Consider the following 22,234-nt stretch of genomic DNA (forward strand, 5'->3'; position numbering starts at 1 on the left):
AGGCTAAACAGAGAAAGCCTGTCTCAAAAAACCAAAAAGCAAAACAAAACAAGACTCTGGATGGTCCAGGATAGAAGAAGATGTAGCTAAGCCTGTAGGCACTTAGTAAGAGCTCAGTGGCTCAGAGTAAGTACTACTTGGCTTCCTGTTCTTAGTCTGACCCCCCTACAAAGCAGGGAAGCATGTGTTTCAGAGACAGGGCTTCCAGTCTGGGAGAAGGTGCTGGGAGCAAGTGGAGATGCAGGCTGAAACAAGATGCTGCAGCTTATGGGGGCGGGGGCATGAGGTGCCCACCTCTCCTGATCTGGATGAGGAAGCTCCTTCACCCTTCCCTTTGCTCCTGCACAAGACCCAGTTTCCCTCCCAGAGTCCCCTGGGCTTGCTCGCCCTGGCTATTCTCCCCTCCCAGCTTCCAGGAAGGCCTGGGAAGTGGCGGCTGGGAACTTGAGCCAGTGACTCTGGCTCACTGAAGCTCAGCTGCTGCCCCAGTGCTCCCAGATTAGGATGACTGATGGGTTGGTTATTCCTGGCTCCCTTTCACAGAGAAGGGAGGAGGCCATAGTGATGTGTTAAGTACAGTCACCAGAATGTCCCTGGGATGCTGCCCATCCCATCCATTCAGGTATGGGCCACAGCAAGGCATACTTAGAAGGAATCCCAGCCTTTCATCAAGCGGCTGTGGTCCAGGCCCCAAGCTGTGCGAACTTCTTGGTCAAAACATGAATGAGCCTTCAGCTTCTCAACGTTAAACGAGGGCATGTAGCATCTCCTCCTTCCAAGGGACACAAAGGGAAGTGATGCTCTGTCCTGGGCTATGTCCCCACGGGTAGCACTGTGTCAGACTTTACGCATGCTGGCTGGGGACACCCTTCTTTACCTAGAAAATACCTGATTATCCTTCAGGACCCAATCAAGCGTCACATCCTCAGTGAGGTGTGCGATTTCTCCTCCTGCAATTCCTTGCCTTTCTTTCTTTCTTTCTTTCTTTCTTTCTTTCTTTCTTTCTTTTAATTTTTTGAGGCAGGGTTTCTCTGTGTAGCCTTGGCTATCCTGGACTAACTTTGTAGACCAGACTGGCCTCTAACTCACAGCGATCCGCCTGCCTCTACCTCCTGAGTGCTGGGAGTAAAGGCGTGCGCCACTACTGCCCTGCTCCCTTACATTTCTTATGGAGCATGTTATGCTGTTCATTTTAATTTACTTGCTTGCTTGTTTGTTTGTTTTGGGGGGGGGGCTGGGCCTCAGGTATAGCTGAAGTTAGTTGATCTTGAACTTGTCTTCCTGCCTCTACCTCCTGGGAGGATCACAGGTGCATGCCACCTTGCCTGGTTTGTGCTGTGCTGGGGATAAAACCCAAGGCTTCACACGTGCCAGGCGAACACTCTACTAAAGGGTCCTACTACAGAGTCAGTCAGGCTGCCTTTAAACACATGAGCCTGGTACTGGAGTCTCCTGTGTGCTAGGATGGCAGGTATGTAACACCATGCCTGCCTGTACCTGGTTTTTAGAGCCAATGGTTTGTGCTTTAGTTTCCCTCATTAAGGCATTGGTTCCTGGAGTCCAGGTTTATTATCATCTTCAGGTCTAGACCTTCAGTGCCTAACACAAAACCTGCCAAGTGCCATGTGTTGAGTGACTGTCTCTAACCTGTGTTACTGAGACTGGTGCTAAAACTACCAAAGAGAGACTCTCAGAGCATTACCACAGCTGCAGCCACTTGGACCCCAGCCCCCAGCCCCCCCCCACATGCATGTATGCACACATGCATATATGGACGCACCATTTCCATTTCTAAGCTCCAGCTTCTTCTGTCACTTGCAGAAAAACAGGACAAAGCACATGGGGGCCAGGAACTTTCCTTTTCTAGTCTACATTGAAGTCTAGTATCAAAGGAGAAAACTGTACTGGGCATGGTCATGGTGTCACAAGCTTTTAATCCCTGCACTTGGGAAGCAGAGGCAGGCAGATCTCTGTAAGATCCAGGCCAGCCTGGTCTACAAAAGTGAGCCCAGGATAGCCAGGGCTGCACAGAGAAACCCTGTCTCGAATAAACAAAATGAGAGAGAGAGAGAGAGAGAGAGAGAGAGAGAGAGAGAGAGAGAGAGAGAGACCCTTTGCAAGGTCACATAGCTTCAGAGAACAAGTGAAGACAAGAATTTTGTTTCCCATGCAATAAAATTCTTGCCCAAACAGTGTTTGATACAACGGAAGTGACCATTAGAGTTTAATAAATAGCTTAGGCAAGTAAACAGGGTGGATGCCAACTGAATTTGGAAGTAAGTCAAACAGAAGACAATACAAAAAGTAGGTGACAGCATTGGCATTACGAAACATTTTGGTAGGCTCTAATAGAAAGCCAAAACAAACAAGACTAATAGTAAATGGAAGACAGTGTATGCATTTTCACAGCTTTAAACAATTAATGATGTAACTCAAAGATGGGGAGATTGAACTATATATTTAGAAATGGTTTCAATGGGATTTTTTTTTTTTTTTTTTTTTTTTTTTTTTCTTTTCAAGACAGGCTTTCTTTCTCTGTGTAGCTTTGGCTGTCCTGGACTCACTTTGTAGACCAGGCTGGTCTCAAACTCACAGGCCTGCCTCTGCCTCTGTCTCCCAAGTGCTGCGATTAAAGGCATACACTACCTCACCCCAGTTTATAATCTCTCTCCTCTCTCCTCCTCCTCCTCTTCTTCTTCCTCTTCTTCTTCTTCCTCTTCTTCTTCTTCTTCTTCTTCTTCTTCTTCTTCTTCTTCTTCTCCCTCTCTCTCTCTCTCTCTCTCTCTCTCTCTCTCTCTCTCTCTCCAGGCCTGGGGAGATGGCTAAGTGAGTAATGGCATTTGCCGTTTAAGCCTGACAAACTGAGTTCAACTCCTTAAACCTAAAAAGCCAGATGTGACGGTGGCAAGCATCTGCAGTCTCAGCATTCCCAGAGAGATGGGAGGTGGAGACTGAAGAACTGGCAGTAGGTTTGGGAGCCAGCTACCCTGCAGTATGGAAGTACAGAGACAGAAACAATAGAGACTGCCTCAACACGATAAAAGGTGAGAACTAGCTCAGAAAATTGTCTTCCTGTGTCCTAAAATCATGCAGGGACACACGATATGGGATGTGAGGCGCCCCCACCCCCATACACATCAGTTATCAATCAATCATTTTTAAAATTAGTAAACCAAAGGTTTGTTCCTAGTAGAAAATTGTTCCTGTAATTCCAGCACTCAGGGAGGCAGAGGCAGGCAGATCGCTATGAGTTCGAGGCCAATATGGTCTACAAAGTGAGTCCAGGACAGCCAAGGCTACACAGGGAAACTTTGTCTCAAAAAAACAAAATGAAAAGGAAAAAAATATGTTTTAACGAACAAACTGAAATCTGCTTTTCTATTCATGGTAGGTAGTAGGAGAAAGCAGTCAAATTGCAGATATACCCCACTTTTACAATTGTCAACAATGCTAATAGTGGTAATCACAGCTGATACACCTGGCAATTAAAAACTCAAGTGGCATAGTTTAAGATACTTGACCATCAAAACTGCCAAGAGAATTCCAATGAGGGATTAGTTCTGTTAAGTGTGACAATGGTAACTGTGCTTAAAGAGGGAAATGGTGTTTTAGAGACGCACGCACTCCCTCACTCAGAGCTGAGAGTTATGCCTGTACTTTACAAGGAAATACTCCTGTGACAGGAATAGCGGGCATTGGACACAGCTGAGGGTTGATTGTATTGGCCTCGGCTTTTTGTGTTTTTTGAAAGGATACACAATAAAAAATATTACAAATGTAAATAAAGCTAAATCAAACAAGTCAGAAACAAGTGGCTGAAGCAATGTGGCATAATGCTAGGAAAAGTACCCTCCCACTGCGTGACATCCCAGTTTTCTCTCTCCAGACATCTTGGCTGGATTTTTTTTTTTTTTCCTTGATATGTCCACCTGGGATATGGGTTATAATCAGAATCTGATCAAGCAGAGTTTTACAAAGGTCACCTGCTACAGTCAGGACCTCTCTAGCAACACATCAATAAGTCTAATACAAGCATCGTTAGGATGTAGACGGAAGCTCAAGTATAGGAAATAAAGAGTATGCAGATGAAGCTGGCCCCAAATTTATGGCAATCCTCCTGCCTCTGCCCTCAAATGCTGGTATGACAGGTATGGGTCACCAAGCCTGGTTCAAAGCTGTGTGACAAACCACTGCTTCCATCTTGACGATTGGGAGGCTTTTTTACATGTTAAAAAGTCAGTTGTTCAGGCTAAGAGCTATGTAAGCTGCAATGTTCCTGAGTGGTTACCGCTCTGGGCTCTGTGTTTCACTAGGACCATACTTTGCTTGGTAATGTTTGTAAAAATGGGCTCAGGAAGCCAGTGGCACATGTCTTTAATTCCCAGCACTCAGGAGGCAGGCAGATCTCTGAGTTCAAGGTCAACCTAGTCTACAGAGTGAATTCTAGGACAGCCAGCAGGGAAAGAGGGGTTCAGCAAAATCAGAAGCCACGCAAGAGTGACAACCCGAGTTCAACCCCAGAACCATGGAAAGGGCTGGAGCAGTGGTGTGTATCTGTAAGCCTAATGACCTAAGTTTGTTTGTTTGAGACAAGATTTTTCTGTGTAGCCTTGGGTGTCCTAGACTCACTTTGTAGAGGATCAGGAATTTAAGACCATCCTCAGCTGAGACCAGCTTTGATCTACATGAGACCATTTCAAACACACACACACACACACACACACACACACACACACACAGAGAGAGAGAGAGAGAGAGAGAGACAGACAGACAGACAGACAGACAGACAGACAACTAGACAGACAGAGGCAGAGAGAGAGGTAATTCTAGTTAATTTCTATTTATCTCTTGTGCATATGACTAAAAATTTTTAAAGTAAAAATTAAAAAAAAAAAAAAACAGTGAGGAGTTTAATCCCAGCCCTTGGGAGGTAGTGAGAGGCAAAGGCAGGCAGATTGCTATGAGTTCAAGGCTAGTCTGGTCTACAAAGTGAGTTCAGGACAGCCAAGATAACAGAAAGCAACCCTGTCTCCAAAAACAAAAAACAAAACAACAACAACAACAAAAAACAAAAAACAAAAAAAGGGCCGGGCATGGTGGCGCATGCCTTTAATCCCAGCACTCGGGAGGCAGAGGCAGGCGATCGCTGTGAGTTTGAGGCCAGCCTGGTCTACAAAGTGAGTCCAGGACAGCCAAGGCTACACAGAGAAACCCTGTCTCGAAAAACCAAAAAAAAAAAAACAAAAAAAACCAAAACAAAACAAAAACAAAAAAATCCAAAAGATGCTGCAGTATCATTTGTATCCACCAAATGATAACATCAGCTATCTTTTCTATCTTTCCAAAGTCTGGTGTGGAAGAGAAGCAAGCTTAGGTGGATCCTCTCTAAGAGAGGAACAGGCCAGACTTGGTTGCACATCCTTGTAATCCCAGCATTCAAAGAGGCAGAGGCAGGTGGATCTCTTTGAGTTGGGAGCCAGCCTGGTGTACAAAGTAAGTCCAGGACAGCTGTTACACAAAGAAACCCTGTCTCTGAAAAACCTGAAAGAAAAAAAAAAAAGAGAGAGAGAGAGAAGCAGGGGGTTCTGGGCTTGTGAGGAAGCCGTCATCGTGGGGTAAAGGGGAGCCTGTAGTTGCTGTGGCCCAGGAAACACTCAAGCAGACACTGCTGATTTGTCAAATGACCTAAAAAATTCTATCCATCTCTATAAAGTGCCAGGATTTGATGCAGTTGATGAAAAGGTATGGGAGCCATTTCTTCCCCTCTGCCTCCCTGTGGCTCTTCAGATGCAGTAAGGCTCACCAGCCTCTTTCCAGGTTGCTCTACACAAACGAAGATTAGTGAAGGGAGGAAAGAGGGGGGCAGGGCAGAGAGGGCTCCCAAAACTTGTCCAGAATCTCCTATTTGTGACCTTAGGAATGAGTGGGCGACATCCACGTTTAACTGGAAGGGAAGGGCCACCTTCTGGGACCTCTGCAAGTTTCTTTTAGCTTTTATGAATCATTATGAATCTCTGGGCTGGGAGGTCTCTATATAAAGAAAGCAAGGGGTGAGGCAAACTGTGTGGGTCCCAGGGGATTACCCAGGTAGATTTTCAGCTTCAAGGAAGATGAGGTTGACTAACTATTTCACTTTACAGATGCGGAAGCTGGCTCTCAAACATCCCTGAAGCACCCTTCGAACTCTGAAGTCCCAGAGATGTGTAGACATGACTGAGTGCTGATCGTGAGTGGATTTACCACCCAGCCTGCTCAGGAGACAGTCTGTACCCCCAACAAAAGTCCGCTGGACTGGCTGATGGTCGCTGCACACACAGTGACAGGGGGTTTAAAGTATGTGCTGGGGATGATCCCTAAGGGGAAACCGAAGCTTCAGGGCTCCAGCCCTAACGTGCTGTGACTTCCCACACCAACACAACTCCATTGGGGATTTTTGTTGTTCTGCCTGCTTGTATGCCTTCAGGCCAGAAGAAGGCACCAGATCTCATTATAGATGGTTTTGAGCCACTATGTGGTTGCTGGGGATTGAACTCAAGACCTCTGGAAGAACAGCCAGTGCTCTTAACCTCTGAGCCATCTCTCCAGCACAAACTCACAGAATGTCTGAGCATTCATCCAAGGTTCAGCTTAGCTTCCCAGCTCTAGCATCACCCTGGTCTTACCTGCTGGCCCAAGAGCTCATCTCTATCAAGAAGCCCTCAACAGAGTAAAAGGGCAGAGGCTACAGTTGAAAGCACTGGGGTTGAAGAAGAAGCCAGCATCCTAGCATAAGACTATAAGTGATCAAAACAGGGCAAGAGACACATTGAGTTCTTGAGTCCCAGGATTCTAAGTAGATTCCCCTGGGGCCAGCCAGGGTGGTCATAATACCCTACAGATGAGAAGAAACCTAAGGGTCAGAATGCAGGAGGTGTGAGTCCTGGGGCAGCTCCTACTTCCAGCTCTCATGCCCTTGGCCTCTGATGAACTGTGCTGCAGGCCTCCCTAGCACCAGGAGTTGGGCCCTGAAGGAGGCCTGCTCTCCTACCTCTAAACCAAATGAGCTGACACCCAGACTGATGGGCCTCCTGCTTTGCATGGCTTTGGCAGCGATGGGCTGTGATTTTGCCTGGGGAACAATTCTCTGGGTGAGGGAGGTGGAAGCCTAAACCAAGAACTGTTCCAGCAGGCTTTTTCACTTCTGCCTGGTAAACAAGGCAAGAAGCACCCAGTGGAGACTGGGCCTCTCCCAGTTCGGAATGGTTCTCAGCAGCTCTGCTCCCTACTATAACCCCGTAGGACTTCCAATGACACTTTAGGACAATTTGACAACTGGCTGGTACTTCTTAAGCTGGTAATTATGAAAGCTGAAAACTTATATTGAGACACACACATGCACTCACACATCAAAATAATAATAAAATGATGATGATACTAATAATAGGGCCTCTATCAGTAAACTAGGAATTATGGCTCACTTTTCAAGATTCTGTCCTGAAAACATGTAAATGGGCTGTAGGGTTATTTTCTTTCTTTCTTTCTTTCTTTTTTTTTTTCAAGACAGGGTCTCTCTGTGTAGCCTTGGCTGTCCTGTACTCTTTTTAGACCAGGCTTGCCTTGAACTCACAGAGATTGACTGCCTATAGGGTTATTTTCAAGACTGGTTTACATTGAATTTACTGCAAATGTTCCTCACCCTTGCCTTCAATTTCCCTTTGATATGAAAATAAAGTTTCTAGGGGCTGGAGAGATGGCTCAATACTTAAAAGGACTTCTTGATCCTTTCTAGAGGACTGGGGTTCACTTCTCATCACCCACAAGAAGTAGCTTATAACCACCTGTGACTCTAGTTCCAGGGGGATCTGACACCTCAACCTCTGAGTAGCCCTGCATTCACGTATACACACACACAGAGACAGAGACAGAGAGAGACACAGAGATACAGAGAGACAGAAAGAGACAGAAGGAGACAGACGGACAGACAGAGACAGACATACACATAATTAAAAATGATAAAATGACAAAAACAAATGTTTCTAGAGACATTCCTACCACCTTCTTCTTAGGTAGAAATGCCTGGAGGGGGTGGGAAACTAAGGACAATTTTTGAAGCTGCTTAAAAAGCAGGACCCAATGTCTCCAAGGGAGGAGGGGACCAAGACCCAGGGAGACCCAAGATGAACTGAGGGAAGAACACTGTCTTAGGAGTTAGGAGGTACGAGGCTCAGTTTTCCACTACCTGAGAATCCCTGGTCCAGTCAGAGTGCAGATGGTGATGGAATGCCCATAGCCATGTGCAGTGTGCCCAGGGCAGACCTCACTGATGAATTTTAGCACCGTTATCCTTTTCCTAAAGTGGATACCACGCAATAAATAACCACTGATGGTCAGAAGCGGCACTTCTAAAAGGAGCTCGTTACCTTAGGACTGGTTGACCTCTCAAGTTCCCTCCAGAATCTCAGTGTGTGGACTCAGGAGTTTCATAATTTACATTTGGAGTAGAATTCATAGGCTTCTTCAGTAGACATGGCCCATTGAGCCATGTGTTATGCGGTCTCTGTGTAGGTGTTCATAAGATCAAGCCTGAAGCCTGCTGGGCATATGTTGTGGTGCAAAGTTACTATCTTAGCACTCTGAAGGCAGAGACTGGAGGTCAGATGTTCAAGGCCAGCCTTGACTACATAGAGAGTTCAAGGCCAGCCTGGGCTTTGTAAGACCCTATCTCGAAAAGAAAAAAAAAAAAAAAAGCAAAGCTGAAGACTACTCACCAGTCCCTTTCTCACAAAGGTCAAGAGCCTGAGGCGATGCCACAGGCACAAAGGAGATTTGCGACACTCTGCTGGAGGAAGCACAGCGTCCTCCCAGCTTCCCACACAAGCTGTCAAGTCATTCATTGATAAAGAAAATCCACCTCTCCGGAGTGCCTGTAATCTCAGCACTGGGGGAGACAGAGGCCAGCAGATCTCTGTGATTTAGAGGCCAGCCTGGTCTATAAAGCAGAGGTAAGGCTACACAGAGAAACCCTATCTCGAAAAACCAAGAAGAAAAAAGAAAAGAAAATCCACCTCACCCTCGTCTCTGCACTATGACCCCCCCCCAACTTCTTCTCCATCCTTCTGGAGCTCCCATGCATTACCCTGTATCTTTTCTTGGTGAAACACTGCTACTGAAATCATCAATAGAGGGAGCCCAATCGGCCAAGATGAAGGAGCAACCTGGGCTCAGAAAGGGTCTAGCAGCAGGCATGGTGCTGCATGCCTTTAATCCCAGCACTTGGGAAGCAGAGGCAGGTGGTTTACTGTGAGTTCGGGATGGCCAAAGCTAACACAGAGAAATCCTGTCTTGAAAACAAACAAACAAACAACACCAAAACAAACAAAAGGTTTAGCATCTCAGTTTACTAATGCAAGGAAGTAGTACCCAACAATCTAATATTGCTTCTCAAAATCTCCAGAGTCCCCTGATCCTGGAAAAAAAAAAAAACAATAAAATCTACCTTCAAAGGCAGTTAAATATGCTCTGTGAAATAAGAGCTCTATTCTATGCACTTCTCAATGTAGTATACTGACCACATTACTATTGTTTTTTATTAGACCATAGAGGGATCAGAGAGGCCTGATGTCTGTCCTCTGTGTGTGTTCATGAGGTCAAACCTGAAACCTGCTGGGCAGCACATGCTGGTAGTCCCAGCACTTTGGCAGTAGAGGTAAGAGAATCAAGAGTTCAAGGTCAGCTGAGCCTGTGCTACACACCTCTAATCCCAGCATTCAGGGAGTTCGAGACAGGTGGGTCTTCCCGAGTTCGAGGCCAGCCTGATCTACAAAGTCCAGAGTCCAGAACAGCCAAGGCTACAGATAAACCTTGTCTCCAAATAACAAAAACAGGCTGGGCGGTGGTGGCACATGCCTTTAATCCCAGCACTCGGGAGGCAGAGGCAGGTGGATCTCTGCGAGTTCGAGGCCAGCCCGGTCTACAAAGTGAGTCCAGGACAGCCAAGGCTACACAGAGAAACACTGTCATGAAAACAAACAAACAAACAAACAACAACAACAACAAAAACCCCAAAATCAAAATAACAAAAACAAACAAACAACAAGAGTTCGAGACCAGCTTTGGCTATATAGCTAGCTCTGAGATAGACTCTAAATTCTAGGCTTGCACTAAACCCTAGGCACTAAGAGCACTAAGTGAGGCAAGTAACTGGCTGTCCAAATACAACATTACTTCAAGTGAAATTTCATTTGGAGTGTATGCAGTTACTCAAGTAAGCAAAGGAGTGAAACTTCAGATTTTCTTTAAAAAAAAAAAAAACTGCTTTTGTTTGTTTTTGGAGACAGGGTTTCTCTGTGTAGCCTTGGCTGTCATGGACTCTGCTTTGTAGATTGAGCTGGCCTTGACCTCAAGGCTGGGATTAAAGGTGTACACTACCACACCCAGCTGAATTTCTAGAATTTTAAATAGCACTTAGTTTTGTTGATTCCCTGCCATCTCTTAGCATTAGGTGGGAGAGGGCTCTTTCCTCAGATCCCTCTCTCCTTACCCCTGCTTCCTGAGATATACTTGAGCTAGGACCAACACAGCCCTCATGAGTGTGTGTGTGTGTGTGTGTGTGTGTCCACTAAGCAGTCCCTGGAGCATGGGTCTAGCCTCAGCATCCTGGACCACAGACCAGACTGACCAGGAAACAGAGTCCATGCCTCTAACTGAGTGCACCTGGATTGACTATTAGGTCACCACATCCACTGCAGGGACGATTTGTCCTCCAGGGATGAATACTAACAAATGACATTATTAACTGGCAGGCATTGTTTTAAATGTTTTACAAGCAAACTTTGATCCTCACAGAAGCTCTATGAGGTACATACCATTATTAACCCCATTTTATAGATGAGAAAAATGAGCAGAAAGTCTTTAAATAATGAGAAACACGTAGTAAGCCTTTAACTAATGACCCTGAGGGCAGAGTAGGCTAGGGGAGCAGTATAGCCCTTCCTATGGGATTCACACCATTCAAAGAGCCTGGAAAACACTGGTGTGTGCACTATCCCAGTGGGACAGAGCTGACCATGGCTAGAGAGACTTCAGTCTCCCCACTCTTCACCTGAGGCACAAACGCAGCCTCAAAAAGGGGCATTGCCTGTTTAGGCGGGGTAGTGAGAAAGATGAGTCCAGAACTCAGCTGTCCTCTTATCAGCTTGGGCAAATGCACTAGAGACTGTCTCTCCAACAATAAAGAACCAGACATGGCCAGTCCTGAAGCCATCTGAGGAAGCAAAGCAGAACCTAGAACCACCATTCAGTGGTCCTGACCCATGAACTCCAAGATCATCAAGCTACCGGAAGGGACAGAGATCTAGTCTGTCTTCTAGCTAGGTAGTCATAACTTCCAGACAGGTCCCCAGCGTCTGGGGAGATGGGCTGCCAGGAAGTTAGCTAGCATTGGGGAGCCTCCCTTTGATAACTTTGAGCCCTTGAGCCAACATTTGCCAGCCAGCTTAACCCCTTTGTCCATGCTTCCCGCCTCAAAAAAAAAAAAAAAAAACTTAATCAGCTTCATTTGAATTTCAAATGACCTCTCCCTTCTCCCTCTCATCCCAACAGGCTTTGAGGCAGGGATATGGAAATTCACTCTGCAGTATGGAAATCATCACCCTATGCAAATGAGCTGGACTCCATCGTCATAGCAACCACCTGGTTTCCTCTCCTCTCTGTACCCCTTCTGGGCTCCCAGGTTTGACTTTTTCTATTCTCTTCCTAGCCTGAACACGGGTGGGGAGTGGATGAGCCCCACTGCTGGGGGCCTTGTTGGAACTGACTGAGAGCAGGCAGGTGGGACATCCAGTACCTGAGGTCACCTGCCGGGTCAGACCTGCCAGGCCACCTGTTCTAGAACGAGCCTAGACCCAGACACACCCAGGCAAGGCCAACCACTGTTTTTTCCAGGATAAGCCAAGGAAGGAGTAGGTGACTGAGTATCTTGTATGGGGGTGTTGGGAGGTTCTAGATTCTAGGGGACACAGTGAAACCCCCAGAAGTGGATTCAGGAGAGAGGGGATGTGGGGTCTCCAGTGTTGCAATGGTAGGAGATAAAAAGCCTGCTTGGAACCTGTATGTAAAATTAGATGCAAATGAGCACCTACTATTGTTTGAGTCAACAACAGTGTTTCACTGGTGCTTTTTGAGAGATGCCCACAGCTCTGTTTCCCAGGCACGCCTGGCTTGGCACAAAGGCCTCCTCTCCCTGCTCTTAAGCCCATGACCCCCACCAGTGAGCTCACAGGTTCCTGGAGAACTCAGAAGGGCACTCTGAACTGCTGGTGGCTGAAGTCCCTAAATATACAATCTGGCCACCTTAGAGAATCTTGGTCATAATTTAACCCTGCCGATCTCTGCTCTGTACACTTAGACTCTCATAGGAAAACTTAAAGCTTAGTCCCAGCTCAGACGGTTTCACATAGCTCCCCTTTATGGACAATCAGCTCTGAATCTGTCCCCGTGTCCCCAAACCAGAGGCTGTTGGGAGAGGGAGTGAGAGAGAAACCGGTCCTTCTCATCCCTTTCTGTTCTTTTCCTTAGCAGTGCAGCTTTCCACAGCAAATGATTTAAAAACGGGACTCAGTAGCCAGGTGCCAGCCTGAAACTCATCTTTGGTCTCTGCTGCCTCATCTTCATCTGTTTTGGTAAATGTTGAATGTCCAGTATGACACGGTGGCTTCTCTCCTACCGGAGCCCCATCATCACCCACCCACCCCCACCATCTCTGGATCAAGGTCATAGAAAGATGTGCCCAGGTTCCGGTGTACCCACTGCTCTAGGAAGTCAAAGGTAATAAGACATCCCCCTACAAAACATGAAGTGTTCCTAGGCAGTGCGGCTCCAAGTGTGGCCCATTAGCCAAGGCTGGTCTGCAGACTTGCATTATGGTCTGTGATCAGGTACAAACTACATGCATAAGATCTTAGAAACACCGGTAGCGCACCAAGGGTCATCCCACGGATGGAGGCGTAGGGCTGTTTGGATGTTGCTGAAAGTGGTCTTAGGTGAGACCTCAGTGCCTCACTCCATGCCATCTTACACAGCAGGACTGGAAACTGACCTGGGACAGACTGGAAAAACAAATGGTCCTCCATCTGGGACTGTTTGGGAAACAGGAATATATTCAGGGGAAGAGAAGCCAGGTGGTAAAGACAGCTCACACATACCCTGTTAGGCTGGAAAGGAAGAGACCCCAACAGGAAGAGACAGTGGTGTAGGTAGGACCACTAGGTGCTCGTGGCTGGCCCATGAGGGATGGGTTGGGAGCCCACAGGTGAGCGGTGCATTAGCTGGAGGTCTTCAGTGCATCAATATGAGCTACCAGTGTGGCTGATCTTTTTGCTGTAGTTCTCTCCCAAGGGCTGGAGACTGATAGGCAATGTCAGGCACTGTAGGCCACTCTCCTGAGACTTTTAGCAAACAGAGCCACAGCTGGACTCCTGAGTGGTGACCTTCTAACTTCCCTGTCACAGAAAACAGAAATAAGGCCCACCACACTGAAATTAGCCAAAACAAGAGATTACAGCACAAGGGTTGTGCTGTTAAGACCTTCCAGACACTGGGGGGGGGGGGGGGGATGGATTCTACATGAACAAGGAGCCCAGAGAAAGTATGGGTTTGGCTTTTTTCTTTTCTTTTGATTTTTTGAGACAGGGTTTCTTTGTGTAGCCCTGGCTGTCCTGGAACTAGCTCTGTAGACCAGGCTGGTCTTAAAGGCCTTTGAGATCCACCTGCCACTGCCTCCTGAGTTCTGGGATTATAAAGATATGTGCCACCACTACCCAGAGGGTTTGGCTTTTCTTAGAGATGGAAAAGCGAATGAAAAACAAGGAGAATGGCACTCTCATTAACAGGGTCTCTCATTGCCCAAGGAGAGTTTTTGAACATTTACAAAGGGCACGGGTGGCACAGATAGGAATCTCAGAATCCTAGCCCAGAATCCATCCCGTTTTGCAGTCACCTATGCAGGGGTGGGGTGGAGGGCATCCGCAGAGGTGAGGGACAGACTGGGACAGACTGAGACTCAGGCCTAGAGACATCTCCCCCTTCTCATTGCTTTGTTTTTGCAGACCTCCCCCCTCCATCACCACAAGGGAACTGAAGTCCCAAGCACTTTCCTCAAGCCCCTCAATAACAGTTTCCTAATTACCCACCTAAGATGGATGGTGGTCTTTTCTCGGCAGTGTGTCCTTTTCAAGGTGCATTCACACCCACTCTCATTTAGTCATAAGCACGGAGGGCGTGTGCACACACACGCTCACACAGGAATATCCTTAGAACAGGTGTCAAGAGCCTCACACGACCCTCAAGTACCTCAAGGTTTCTCTCTCATCCTTCCAGCCTTTGGAAGAGCTCTTTATTAAGATGTGAACTGTAAGCTACCCTCCTTTCTCACAACCTCTTCCCCAGAACCTCAGCTTAGTTCTCAGGAAACTTGAGGGTGGGTATCTGTGTGAGTCTCAGGGAGGAGCAGACCCTTACCCAAGATGGGGAGTCAGTTCTGCTTAGTCACCACTATTGTTATTCAAAAGCCCAAGGCGACCACTGACTTCTCTGTGCCTCACCATTCCTCCCCTGGACAGACACACCCATCACGTTTAAAGCCATGCTGGAAGTTCTTTGGTCCCCAGACAACTGAGTCTTCTGGGTGGTTCTAGACTTCAGACAGATGTTAGTCATTCAATCTCATAGATAAGACAAGGATGTCTCAACTTGGAGGAATGAATGACAAAGCTACCCTCCCTTCCCTCTAGGTGAGATGAATACTGGTTCCCAAAGGAGGTGGGGGAGAGAAAGTTCTTGCCCAGGCTAGACCCTCACACCGCTCACCAGAAGAAGCAGCTGACCCTGCTCTTTTCCTCCCATCTCTGTTTGTGCTGGCTGGTCTGAGGCCAACTTGACACAAAGCTAGAGTTATCTGAAAGGAGGGGATTGTTCCGGGTGGAGGTAGCAAATGCCTTTAATGCCAGCTCTGGGAGGCAGAGGCAGGTAGGTGAATCTCTGTTAGCTCAAGGCGAGCCCGGTCTACAGAGTGATTCCAGGACAGCCAGGGCTACACCTGTCTCAAAAAGACTTTTAAAAGGGGGTGGGGGGCTGGAGAGATGGCTCAGTGGTTAAGAGCGCCGCCTGCTCTTCCTAGAGGTCCTGAGTTCAATTCCCAGCAACCACATAGTGGCTCACAACCATCTGTAATGTAATCTGATATCCTCTTCTGCAGATAAAGCACTCATATGCAATAAATAAAATAAATAAATCTTTTTTAAAAAAGGGAGGGGGACCTCAATTGAGAAAATGACTCCATAAGATCCACCTATAAGTGCCAGGCGTAGTGGCGTACGCCTTTAATCCCAGCACTCGGGAGGCAGAGGCAGGTGGATCTCAAAGGCCTTTAAGACCAGCCTGGTCTACAGAGCTAGTTCCAGGACAGCCAGGGCTACACAAAGAATTAATTAGTGATTAATAGGAAGGCCCAGCTCATTATGGGTGAGGCATCCCTGGACTGGTGGCCCTGAGTTCTATAAGAAAGCTAGCTGAGGGGGGGGGGCGGAATAGAGGTGTGGTGGCTCTCGCCTTTAATCCCAGCACTCAGGGAGGCAGAGGCAGGTGGATCTCTATGTACACCAGCCTGGTGTACAAAGTGAGTCCCTGATAGCCAAGGCTACACAGAGAAACCCTGTCTCAAAAAAGAAAGAAAAGAAAGAAAGAAAGGAAAAGGAAAGCCGGCTAAGCAAAACCATGTGAGCAAGCCAGTGAGCAGCACCCCTCCTTGCCCTCTGCATCAGCTCCTGCCTCCAGGTTCCTGTGCTGTTTGAGTTCCTGTCCTGACTTCCTTCAATGATGAACAGTGATGTGGAAGTGTGAGCCAAATAAACCCTTTTCTCCCCAATTTGCCCTTTGGTCATGGTGTTTCATCACAGTCATAAAACTTGATCAAGACACTCAGCAAGGGCTCTGGTTCCAGACAGGGCTTTGTGTCTTAGGATGGTTCAGTCTTCCTTCTGGGCCCGCAAGACCACCCGTCATGATACAGGCACCTGCCATGATGGCGTCACCCTCTGGTGTTCTCTGTCTCTGGTTGTCCATGGTGGGCAGCCCTTGGTCTTCTCACTAGCATCTATGGGTAGAAAGTCACTAGAAAAGCCTAAACTTCAGGCGGTCATGTTCTGAGTTAGGGACCTTGGGAACCTCAGCTAATATTCTTTCTCACTTCCCCACCAGCAAAGTGGGATAAGACAACCACTCTCAGTGCCCATGTTCCAGAATGTGCTCACAGCTCATTAACAGGCCCGTTATCGCTGCTACCCACAGCACCAGGAAACCATGTCCTTGAAGGAAAGCTGGGGGGTGGGGAGAAGGCAGGGGAAAGGGGGGCACTCCAGAGCCCTACATAAGCTGCAAAGTGGAGGTCACAGACAGTGGTCATGAGACAGCCAGCTAGGTCAGATAAGATGGGCGCCCACACAGAACAAAATGGGAGGCACTGAGGGAAAGAGTGCTGACTGGAGACTTGGGAGGAAGGGAAGCTGTGAGCTGTTGCTCAACTCCCTGGAAAAACCTACATGTACCTGAGAGATGTGCAAACAGATGGGAAAGCATGGGACAGCAGAGTTTACAAGTCAGTCTTCCCAGAGGATCTAGTCCAAAGCCTCCCTTTGAAAAGAAGAAGATAAAGGTTCCTGTAGGCATGGTGACCAGATATGCAGGTAGTTGGTGGCAGAGCCAAGATGAGAACCTGATGACGTCACACAGGGTTAGTTCCAGTCCTACTTTTTTTCTTTTTCTTTTCCCTTCTCCCCCCCCCCCCCCCAAGACAGGGTTTCTCTGTGTAACAGGCCTGGCTCTCTTGGACTCGCTTTATTGAGCAGGCTGGCCTTGAATTCAGAGATCCACCTGCTTCTGCCTCCAAAGTGCTGGGATTAAAGGCATGTGCCACCACGCTGGACCCAACCTGAGGGCTTTTAATACATGGATAAAGTTATATTTTTATCCAACTGCTTAGTTAAGAGAAAATGAGAGGCTGAGGCAGAGAGCCCGCCTGAAGTACAGGGAAGCTGAGCTACATGAGTTTCAGGCCAGTCTGGTTGCCTCAAAAACAGACAAAGAGACAGGCAGACAGTTGGCTTGGTAAAGTGCTTGCCACAGATGCACTGGGGCCTGAATTTAGTCCCTGGAACCTCTGTAACAAACACTGTGGCATGCTCTTGTAATCCCAGAGCTAGAGGAGAGGTGGAGATAGCAAGATCCTAGGGATTTGCTGGGCAGCTCACCTTAAGCAAAACAGTGAGAGAGACCCTAGATAAAACCAAGATGGCTAGCTGAGGAAAGATGTGTCTTCTGGCTCTGCCTGCATGCATTTGCAGGTAGTGTGCACACATGGCTGGGGCTGGTGTTCAGGGGTTGAGTACTTGCTTAGGATGCCTGAGTCTCTAAGTTCAATCCCCAGTACAGCAAACAAATAAAACAGAGTGAAGGAAAAGCAGCAACAGGCAGGAGGTGATAGGAATTAATGAAAAGCCAATAAATAGCTGCTGCTGGAGGAGGTACCTGCTACAAGAAGAGTTGGGGTGGGGGTGTGTGGTGGCAGAATCTTCCTTGGTTGCCAGTGAAAAGGAAATTCTGAGGGCCTGAACATTTTGTTCTCAGCTGGAAGGTGGGGGGCGGGGGAATGAGGGGAGGAAGTTGGGGGGGGGGGGTGGATTGCCCTACTAGCCTGAGAAAACTCTCCAAGGATTTCCCACCAACTCAGAGTGGAGATGGGCCAACTCTCCTTTCCCAGCTCCTGGCCCTAACACCCTAGGGGTTTCACACAACAGTGTGGGCCCGCTCCAGGACACAGGGGTTTCCTAGGTCATCTCTGGTTACATTCCTTTACAACCCAGAGACAAACCACCCAATAACTCTGCTCTGCTGGGAAGGTGAATGTGTCTTAAAAAAAAAAAAAAAAAAAAAAAAATCAAAGCTAAGTTGGTAACCATTGTAACTGGTAATAAGCTTTCCTCAGTTTAAAAAAGTCAGAATGACTTTCCGGGAAGTTTGGTTACTTTAATTAGCTACTTCTTTTTTTTCTTGCCATTAATTTAGGACCACGTAAGCATTAATCCTACCACTGAACAAAACCCTGAAGGGGAAGACGGGAAGGGCAGAAAAATTTTAGAGAGGACAGAGAAACCACTAGCTCCCAAGAGTAGAGGACCCACACAAAGTCTTTTCTTGATTTGTAAGCAGAGCAAAACCAACTTCTGGGGCTGACCTGCTTGCTCAGGTGAAGGGGGAAAGAGCACCCCAGACACCTGGGCCCGAGAGCCCTTCACTACCCAGAATTACAGAATCACCATGGCGATGGGAGCTGGAGAGATGGCGCAGTGGTTAAGTACTCTTGTTCTTCTAGAGGAATGAAGTTTGATTCCCAGCAACCGCGTCATGGATTATAACTCCAGCTCTAGGGGATCTGACACCGTCTGACCTCCACAGGCACCAGGCACTTTAGTTTTGTGTGTGTGTGTGTGTGTGTGTGTGTGTGTGTGTGTGTAGCCTTGACTGTCCTGGACTCTTTCTAGACCAGGCTGGCCTCAAACTCAGAGATCCACCAGCCTCTGCCCCACCAGACACTTTTAATTGTACCTTCTGTGGGGCAGAATGACAGTGGTATCTAGGCACGGTAATACATGCCTTTAATCCCAGCACACAGTAGACAGAGGCATGGGGTAGATCTCTGTGAGTTCAAGGTCAGCCTGGTCTACACATCAAGTTACAAAACAGTCAGAGCTGCATAGTGAGATCTTTGTCTCAAGCAAATACAACAAAACCAAGGCAGTGGTGATGGGCTTTAGATATCACAACTTGTCACTCAACCTCTAAGACAGCATACATTTTCTCTTGTCACTTTGTAAAAAGGATAAATAATCAAATCAGGTAAGTAGTAAGAGGTGCTATTTGTAGGTTTTTTTCTTTCTTTCTTTCTTTCTTTCTTTCTTTTTCTTCTCCTCCTCCTTCTTCTTCTTTGTTTGTTTGTTTTTTTTTTTTTAAGATTTATTTATTATTATGTATACAGTGCTCTGCCTGCATGTATGTCTGCTGGTCAGATGAGGGCATCAGATCACATTTATAGATGGTTGTGAGCCACCATGTGGTTGCTGGGAATTGAACTCATGACCTTTGGAAGAACATTCAGTGCTTTTAACCGCTGAGCCATCTCGCCAGCCCTCTTCTTTGGTTTTATGTGACAGGGTTTCTCTGTATATTCTTAGCTGTCCTGGACTTGCTTTGTAGACCAGGCTAGCCTCGAACTCACAGAGATCCACCTGCCTCTGCCTCTCAAGTGCTGGGATTAAAGGTGTGCCCAACCATGCTTAGCTGTAGGCTTTTTCTTAGCACATGGAGCGAGAGTCAGGAACTCAATGTGTAGCCTAGGCTGGCCCAGAACTCCTTACAGCCAGAACTGGGCTTGAACTCTCCAACTGTCCATTCCCTTGTCTTGGCCTGAGTATTGGTAACAGGAGAGCAGCTTGTTTGCCAGGTCTGTTTGATTTGAAACCATGCCCTTCAAATGTCGGCCTCCTGAAGAGGTGTAGAGTCAGGGGAGTTTGGCAGCATGTCAGGATGGGTTCTGTCAGTCCTAGCATCCCTGCTTCTCTCTCCCTTAATCCTCTTAGTACAAGAGGTTAGGATTTGCCAGGCAGCCCATCACATACTGGACTTCCTAGCCTCCTCCTATGGTTGAAGCTCCACCTTCCTTGGCTCGTTATTGGAGGGGGGGGGCAGTCAGGGAGGGGCTCATTCTGATTCCTCACACTGATACCCAACTTGGTCAGGACAACTCACAGCAAAGCCCTGGTTCCCACAATAAAGGTGGTCATTCCCATGTGGACACTGCTCAACTGCGTCCTGCCAGTGGGGCCTGGGGGAACAGAGTTGGTTCCAGGAAAGGGACAGTATCTCTGGAATCACAGCTCTGGACTCCATCTTCTCTAGGGAAGAGCACCATCAGCACAGGCCCCGCCCCCCAGCGCTCATCACAGCTTCACATCCCTTCCCAACCTTAGTAACACATAGGCCAGCAGCAACTGACCAAAGTCAGGCTTGAGAACACAGGCCTGTGACCCCAGCTGAGGTTGAGACAGAAGATGCTGAGGGCCAACCTGGCCTATAGAGCAAGTTCAAGGTCAACTTAGCAAGACACTGCATCAAAACAAATAAGTAAAAATAGTAGCAGTAGCCAGGCATGGTGGCGCATGCCTTCAATGCCAGCACTCAGAAGACAGAAGCAGGCGGATCTCTGTGAGTTCGAGGTCAGCCTGGTCTACAAAACAAGTACAGGACAGCTAGGGCTGCTATGCAGAAAAACCAAACCAACAAAAAATAGTAGCAATAAAGAAGGGTAGAAATGTAGCTCTGTGGTAGAGTGCTTGATTACCAGGAACAAGTGCTGGAGTTCAATCACCAGTATAGTGGGGTGAAAAACATCCTGAAAAATGGGTTCAACTAGTCCACACTGTTTAGTTTCGCTACCTATACGAATAAGAGCATAAAAACTGTAGCTCTTCATGCACTGCTACCCAAACAAGTAGACCGTGCTTCAATGTTAGAGCAGAAAAATCTATAGCACGTGTATTCTGAAGACAAGCCCCTCCCCCAAGGTCTCCCTCAACTATAGAGTCTCTCTTTTAGCTTCAAGAACTAGAACGTTAGCCAGGTGTGGTGGCACACGCCTTTAATCCCAGCACTTGGGAGGCAGAGGCAGGCGGATCGTTGTGAGTTCGAGGCCAGCCTGGTCTACAAAGCGAGTCTAGGACAGCCAAGGCTATACAGAGAGAAACCCTATCTCAAAAAACCGAAAAAAAGAAAAAAGAAAGAAAGAACAAAAGAACTAGACCATTCCAGAACAGTTGAAAGTTGAAAAATATTTTAATTTTAGAGGATACCCATTCTCCCCGCTTCTCACTTCTGTCTCTAACGACCCAGATGGAACACTGACTGGGGCCTTGTTGGGAGGCTAAAGTCTTTTTTCTAGTTATCTTTCTTCAAGTTCTTTTTAATTACACTGTGTATTCAAGGCTTGGGATGTAGTGAAAACAAAAGAGAAGAAACCTCTCAATTCTTTCCTGTCTCTTTTCTTTTCTTTACAAGGCAAAGTCACCTCTAGGCACCAATCTCTTCCTCTCTGAGCTTAATACCAGCCACACACACCATCAGAAGACCACACTTGTACTCAGGCCTGTTTGATGATTTCTTTTTTTAAGATTTATTTATTTATTTATTATGTATACAGTGTTCTGCCTGCATGTACATGTGCACACCAGAAGAGAACCCCAGATCTCATTATAGATGGTTGTGAGCCATCATGTGGTTGCTGGGAATTGAACTCAGGACCTTTGGAAGAGCAGCCAATACTCTTAACCTCTGAGCCATCTCTCCAGCCCCCATGTTTGCTGAGTTCTTTAAGAAAGACTGTTAAGGCTGGGCATGGTGGCACATGCCTTTCTTTCCAGCACTCAGAGAGGCAGAGGCAGGAGGACTGCTGTGAGTTTGAGGCTAGCCTGGTCTACAAAGCTAGTCCAGAACAGCCAAGGCTACACAGAGAACACCTTGTCTTGAAAAACAAAAACAAGATCACTGTGAGTTCAAGGCTAGCCTGAACTACAAAGCGAGTCCAGGACTTTGGATGGAGCCAGGCAGTGGTGGTACACACCTTTAATTCCAGCACTCCAGAGGCAGAGGCAGGTGGAGCTCTGAGTTCAAGGCCAGTCTGTTTGGTCTACACAGAAATAGCCTGTCTTGAAAAACCAACCAAACAAAAACAGAACCTGGGATGGAAGATGCTGGTCTGCATCTACCAAAGCCAGGTTTTCTCAGGAGCTGGCTATCCAGCCTATTCTTCTGTGATAGAGTGGAGCATCAAAGAATGAATCACAATATGGCCGGGTGTGGTGGCACACGCCTTTGATCCCAGCACTTGGGAGGCAGAGGCAGGTAGATCTTTGTGAGTTTGAAGCCAGCCTGGTCTACAAAGAGAGTCCAGGACAGCCAAGGCTACACAGAGAGACCCTGTCTCTAAAACCCCCCCCCCCCAAAAAAAAAAAAAAAAAAAAAGAATCACAATAGTTATGGCTCAGTGGATAAAGGTGCCGGCTGTGCAAACTGTGGGACCTGAGTTCCATCCCTAGAACCACAGAAAGGTAAAAGAAACTCTACAAAGTTGTCCTCTGACTTCCACTCATAC

At 47.3% G+C, this 22,234-nt stretch overlaps 1 protein-coding gene across 1 annotated transcript in view; it reads right to left on the reverse strand.

Annotated features, from left to right (window-relative positions):
* The window catches only part of Pou2f3 (POU class 2 homeobox 3), an 89,940-nt gene that overhangs the window by 59,968 nt on the left and 7,738 nt on the right, over window positions 1-22,234 (reverse strand).

Source organism: Acomys russatus, chromosome 14 (genome assembly GCF_903995435.1).
Source record: "Acomys russatus chromosome 14, mAcoRus1.1, whole genome shotgun sequence".
Lineage (NCBI taxonomy): Eukaryota > Metazoa > Chordata > Mammalia > Rodentia > Muridae > Acomys > Acomys russatus.